The sequence below is a fragment of the Triticum urartu genome, chromosome 7, assembly GCF_003073215.2.
Source record: "Triticum urartu cultivar G1812 chromosome 7, Tu2.1, whole genome shotgun sequence".
NCBI classification, from domain to species: Eukaryota; Viridiplantae; Streptophyta; class Magnoliopsida; order Poales; family Poaceae; genus Triticum; species Triticum urartu.
This window is the reverse complement of record NC_053028.1, coordinates 266,918,493-266,925,621: the sequence shown is the minus strand read 5'-3', so window position 1 is coordinate 266,925,621 and position 7,129 is coordinate 266,918,493.

Here is a 7,129-nt window from a genome sequence, read left to right as displayed (position 1 = left end):
GGCACCACTACTGATCATCAGGGAAAGGCACATAGTAACGGCGGGAAGCTTCATCGAACTCCCACTTGAGCTCATGCGCATCATCTGGAACGGAATCATCAGGCCCTGCATCTGGTTTGGAAGTAATCCGTGAGCCACAGGGACTCAGCAATCTCGCACCCTCGCGATCAAGACTATTTTAGCTTATAGGTAAGGCAAGGTAAATATGTGGAGCTGCAGCAAGCGACTAGCATATATGGTGGCTAACCTATTCGCAAAAGAGAGCGAGGAGAGATAGCAAAGCGCGAACGAGTAACTAGAGAACAACATGCGGCAAGCATTACTCCAACACCGTGTTCGCTTCCCGGACTCCGCCGAGAAGAGACCATCATGGTAACTCACACAGTTGATTCATTTTAATTAAGTTAAGGTTCAAGTTATCTACAGGCGGACATTAACAAATTCCCATCTGCCCATAACCGCGGGCACGACTTTCGAAAGTTCAATCCCTGCAGGGGAGTCCCAACTTAGCCCATGACAAGCTCTCACAGTCAATGAAGGAATAGACCTTCTCCCGAGACATTCCGATTAGACTCGGTATCCCGGTTCTACAAGACACTTCGACAAGTTAAAACCAATCCAGCAACACCACCCGATGTGCCGACAAATCCCGATAGGAGCTGCACATATCTCGTTCTCAGGGCACACCGGATAAGCTAAGCTTACGGAAGCCAATGTAACCCAAGTTGCCAAGGGACGGCCCCGCACGGTGCTCTAGGTTGGACCAACACTTAGAGAAGCACTGGCCCGGGGGTTTAAAATAAAGATGACCCTTGAGTCCGCGAAACCCAAGGGAAAAAGGCTAGGTGGCAAATGGTAAAACCAAGGTTGGGCATTGCTGGAAAAGCTTTAATCAAGGCGAACTATCAAGGGGTTCCCATTATCACCCAACCGCGTAAGGAACGCAAAAATCCGGGAACATAACACCGATATGACGGAAACTAGGGCGGCAAGAGTGGAACAAAACACTAGGCGAGAGGCCGAGCCTTCCACCCTTTACCAAGTATATAGATGCATTAAGATAACCAGATAATCTAATGATATCCCAACAAGTAAATAAAGTTTCAACAAGGAACGGTCTCCAATCTTCACCTGCAACTAGCAACGCTATAAGAGGGGCTGAGCAAAGCGGTAACATAGCCATTCAACGGTTTGCTAGGACATGGTGGGTTAGAGGTTTGACATGGCAATTTGGGAGGCATGATAAGCAAGTGGTAGGCATCGTAGCATAGGCATAGCAAAAGAGCGAGCATCTAGCAAAGCAAAGATAGTAGTGATTTCGAGGGTATGATCATCTTGCCTGCAAAGTTGTCAGAGTTGACTGGATCCTCGAAAGCAAACTCAACGGGCTCCTCGTTAGCGAACTTGTCTCCCGGCTCTACCCAAACAAGACAAACAAGCAAAAGGAACGCAATCAACTACGTGCACAACTCAAACAACATGATGCAAACATAGTATGCTATGCGGGATGCGATATGTGATGCATATGCCAGATTTGACAAGAGATGAATGAACCTGGCCTCAACTTGGAAATCCAAGTGTGCCACTGGAAAGGTGAGATGAAATCGCTTGAAAACGATATGAAGAACGCCGGAATCGGAGTCACGGTTTGGAAATGGCAAGCAATTCAAATATGGCACCGGTCTGCGATTTACAGCAAGTAGCCATCTAAATGCAACAAGATGAACATGCTACAACACTCAAACATGACAACAAAATACATGGCAGGGATCCATACATGATGCTTAACAAAAGAGGAACACTGAGCTACGGCCAATTCATCCATTAACAGGTTCAAACAAGCATGGCAAAAATGCATTTGGTAAACAGATTTCAGACTTAGTGAAATTAACACTTATCTGGAATTTCAGATCAGGTAGCACACTTTGGATCAAGAAAACTATATTCTACAGGACCTGAACATGGCAAAGTAAAGCATGGCATGGAACTACTCAAAGAGCTTAACAAAAGTCGCTTAGTGACCTTGAGCCAAAAGGGATCAGAAAATACATTTGCAAGCATGTGAACATGGCAAAAACATAATCAGATCACAGACTTAGTGAAAAACTGGAGCATGCAAATCAGATATCAAGTAGGCATGTTAACGAGCTCGATGCACTCACTACAGAACATGTCATGACAATCTAAGCATACTCCCATCAAGAATACACATTATGCAAGCTAGACATGGCAAGAACAATAACATAGCATGCACGGATCAACTACAACATCCTCGGCAAAATCGCTAACAAGTAGACAATCTGCCCAGATTCACGAAATAGCAAAAGTAGAGCTCGATTGACTCAAGCTAGGGTGCTCCATAATTGCAAACAAAGACATGGATGGATAGAGCACTACAAGATTAACCAAACATCCTTATTGATCATCCTCAAAAGAGGCACGGATCACTAGGAAACAACATGAACATATGGCATATTGAGATAAACAGGTCAAGGACTTAGTGGAATTACTAAGTCCCTTTAATCAGCATTAACGAATGCACCACTTTGCAAGCTGGTGCTAGTCACCACACACATTACAAAAATATATGGGTTGCACCTCTGGATAGATGGCAAAACATATAACAAAACACATGTAGAGCTCAGGGGCATATCATGCACTCATTAATCATGGCAAAAATGACAAATATCTAATTGGAGCAGCAGATCTGACAATTATCTCAAATAGCATTCTTCCAATAGCATTTCGGGTATCAAGATGAACTCAAATGAAAATGATGCAATGAGATGAAATGATGTACTCTCTGAGGCGAACATTTTGATATGCTATATGCCCAAAACGGATCTACAGATGCAAAGTTACGGCACGATGAACAAGGGTAAAATAATTAGGGTTTCGGGCAAGAAGTCAACCGAGGCACTCTCAGATCCAGAACCAGATCGGCACGCTTTACGAGGATCACCGGAGTTGACGTTCGCCGAAGTTGGGACTTGCCGGAGCTCGAGGACGAGGAGGAGGTCGGTGGGGCCGGGCACCGGAGCCGGATCCCGGTGAGATGAGGATGGAGCAGCGACGGCGGTCGCTGGACTTGCGGCGGCGCAGCGGCCGGGTGGCGGCGACGGCGATCGCCGGAAGGAGGTGCGGCGGCTCGGCGAGGTGGCGGCCGCCGGCGCAGCGGAGTGGCGGCCGGAGCCTGGGAGGAAGCGGCGCGAGGGGCCTCGGGCGGCGGCGCGCCTTCGGGCCGGGGAGGGCCCGCGGCGGGTTTGCGGGCCGGCGGCAGGGAGATGCGGCCGGGTGTGATGCCCGGATAATTAAGCTACAGTAACCTCTACTAATGATGCCACGTCACTTCGATTATTGTCGCTAATCCCGCGTTAGTTCGGAACCGATTCAAATTCAAAGTCAAAATCAAGCAAACAATAAAAGTTTTCAAATATCAAAATTAAAATGTTCATCATGTGGCAAATAATCCCTAATTAGTTTTGGTGGTGGAACCAACCTTTTACAAAGTGTTTAAATGCCCTAAACTATTTAAAAACAGTGGCTAAAATAATAATTTAATTGCTTTTGAAAAATAAAAATATATTAAACTAATTTATTTTGGGTCTAAACTAGGTTTGGCAGTAGCCTATTTTGGTGATACTAATTTAGGTGCTAACTTGGTATTTTAAAGAAACTAAAATAATTAGAAGCTAAAAGAAAACAGAAAAGAAAAATAAGAAAAAGTAAAAGAAAACAAAACAAACAAACAAAAGAAGAAGAAAGAGGAACCCCACCACTAGGACAGTTGGCCCAGCTTCTAGCCAAACCGGCCCAGGTCGCCCTCCCCACTCCCCATATCCCCCACCTTGGTCAAACCCTAACCCATAACCCCCCCCCTCGCCCCCACTACGCTCCCCCCCGATTCGATCTGGATCGGGACTTGCCTCATCGCCGCCCCACTGGTTCCTGCCGCTCCGACTCGCTAGGGCCACCTCGCCGCTCGCCGAACGCCTCCCGCTGCGCCCCGACGACCACGCCTCGCCGCCTGGCGCTGCTCGACGTCGTCTTCGCCGCACCCTTCGCCGGATCGCCAAGCGCCATGCCTCCTCATCACCACCTCGCCGGCGCTGCCCCGCCTCGTCGCCGGAAATGGATCTCCGGCCACTCCCCGAGCTTACCGTTGCACATCTACAGGGCCTCGTGAGCCCTCTTCCCCTCCCCCTCTCTCCCATCACCGGACCTGGCCATCGGCCCCGTGCGTCCTCGCCACCGCAGCCTGCCGCTGCCACTTCCTTGCAGCTACTCGCCGCTCCCGCGCGTGCTCCGGGCGCATCCCGCCCAGCACCCACAGCCGCCAGCCTTTCCCTGCCGGCCCGGCCCCCGCCGCGCCCTCTGCAGCTGCTCGCCGCGGCCTCCTTCCCCGCACGCGCTGCACCGCTCCGGCCGCGCCTCCACGCGCGTGCCCGCGCCCTGCCTGGCCGCACCGTGGCCGCACCATGGTCCCCTTTCCTTCCCCGGCGGCTGCGGCCGCCCGTTGCGGTGGCCGGCGACGCCTCGCCGTTCCCCCCTGTTGGCCTGGGCGGGCGCTCATTCGGGTTGGCGCCCGTGCGTCCGCTGCCCGGCACCCGTGCACCCAGCGCCCGCTATGGCCCCAGGGGCCTATGACAGTCGGGCCCCGCCCCCTAAAACGTTTTATATAAAAAAAGAAGAGAAAATAAATAAATAAAATAATAATTAAAATAACTAATTAATTTATTAATTAATTATGTTAATTAATCCTGTTTAAATTAATCTAATTAACTAGTTAGTTAATTAAACAGTAATTAGATTAGCTAAGTCCTAATTAACTAAACAGTCAATGACAGCTGGGACCCACACGTCAGCGACCCAGTCAACACCTCTGTTGACTGCTGATGTCATGCTGATGTCGTGCTGACGTCATGTTGACGTCAGCTAACACTGTTTTGGATAATGTTGAATTAAATTAATTAAATAAATTCTAAAAATGATTTAAACCGTAGAAAATCAATATAAAATAAACCGTAGCTCGGATGGAAAAACTTTGTACACGAAAGTTGCTCAGAACGACGAGACGAATCTGGATACGCAGCCCGTTCGTCCGCCACACACCCCTAGGATAGCAAACACGCAACTTTCCCCCTCCGGCTCCTCTGCCCGAAAACGCGCAACACCGGGGATACTTTCTCGGATGTTTTCCCCCTTCACCGGTATCACCTCATACCGCGTTAGAACACATCTAGCTCTGCCTGTTGTCCTATTATGCACTTGCTTGCTATGTATTTACTGTTTCTCCCCCCTCTTCTCTCCGGTAGACTACGAGACTAACGTCGCTGCTGCCCTGATCGACTACGGTGTTGACGACCACTCTCTCTTGCCAGAGCAACCAGGCAAACCCCCCCTTGATCACCAGATATTGCCTACTCTTCCCTCTACTTCTTGCATTAGAGTAGTGTAGCATGTTACTGCTTTCCGTTAATCCTATCCTGATGCATAGCATGTCATTGTTGCTACAACTGTTGATACCTTACCTGCAATCCTAAATGCTTAGTATAGGATGCTAGTGTTCCATCAATGGCCCTACACTCTTGTCCGTCTACCATGCTATACTACTGGGCCGTGATCACTTCGGGAGGTGATCACGGGCATATACTATATACTTTACACAGTTACATTACTTATGATACTGTTCGGAGATGGGGGCTGAAGGGGCAGGTGGCTCCATCCCGGTAGAGGTGGGCCTGGGTTCCCGACGGCCCCCGACTGTTACTTTGAGGCGGAGCGACAGGGCAGGTTGAGACCACCTAGGAGAGAGGTGGGCCTGGCCCTGGTCGGCGTTCGCAGATACTTAACACGCTTAACGAGATCTTGGTATTTGATCTGAGTCTGGCTACTGGCCTATACGCACTAACCATCTACGCGGGGACAGTTATGGGCACTCGACGTCGTGGTATCAGCCGAAGCCTTCGTGACGTCAGCGACTGAGCGGCGCGCGCCGGATTGGACTGGAACGCCACTAGGCTAGGTCTGCTTCCGGCCGCGTTCGCAACGTGCAGGTGTGCAAAGGGCGATGGGCCCAGACCCCTGCGCCATAGGATTTAGACCGGCGTGCTGACCTCTCTGTTGTGCCTAGGTAGGGCTGCGACGTGTTGATCTTCCGAGGCCGGGCATGACCCAGGAAAGTGTGTCCGGCCAAATGGGATCGAGCGTGTTGGGTTATGTGGTGCACCCCTGCAGGGAAGTTAATCTATTCGAATAGCCGTGATCTTCGGTAACAGGACGACTTGGAGTTGTACCTTGACCTTATGACAACTAGAACCGGATACTTAATAAAACACACCCTTCCAAGTGCCAGATACAACTGGTGGTCGCTCTCTCATAGGGCGACGAGGGGAGGATCATCGGTTAGGATTATGCTATGCGGTGATACTTGGAGGACTTCAGTCTACTCTCTTCTACATGATGCAAGACGGAGGCTGCCAGAAGCGTAGACTTCGAAAGGACTAGCTATCCCCCTCTTATTCCGGCTTTCTGCAGTCCAGTCCACATATAATAGCCTTATTCCAGTTGATACCAATGCATACATATGTAGTGTAGCTCCTTGCTTGCGAGTACTTTGGATGAGTACTCACGGTTGCTTTCTCCTTTCTTTCCCTCTATGCCTTCTACCTGGTTGTCGCAACCAGATGTTAGAGCCCAGGAGCCAGACGCCACCGTCGATGACGACTCCGACTTCACCGGAGGTGCCTACTACGTGTTGCCCGCTGACGATGACCTGGAGTAGTTAGGAGGATCCCAGGCAGGAGGCCTGCGCCTCTTTCGATCTGTATCCCTATTTGTGCTAGCCTTCTTAAGGCATACTTGTTTAACTTATGTCTGTACTCAGATATTGTTGCTTCCGCTGACTCGTCTATGATCGAGCTCTTGTACTCGAGCCTTCGAGGCCCCTGGCTTGTAATATGATACTTGTATGACTTATTTTATTGGTAGAGTTGTGTTGTGATATCTTCCCGTGAATCCTTGATCTTGATCGTACACGTTTGCGTGTATGATTAGTGTATGATTAAATCGGGGGCGTCACACCGGGCCAGTGGGGGTGCGCCACGTGGCGGTGGTGGTGCAAACCGGA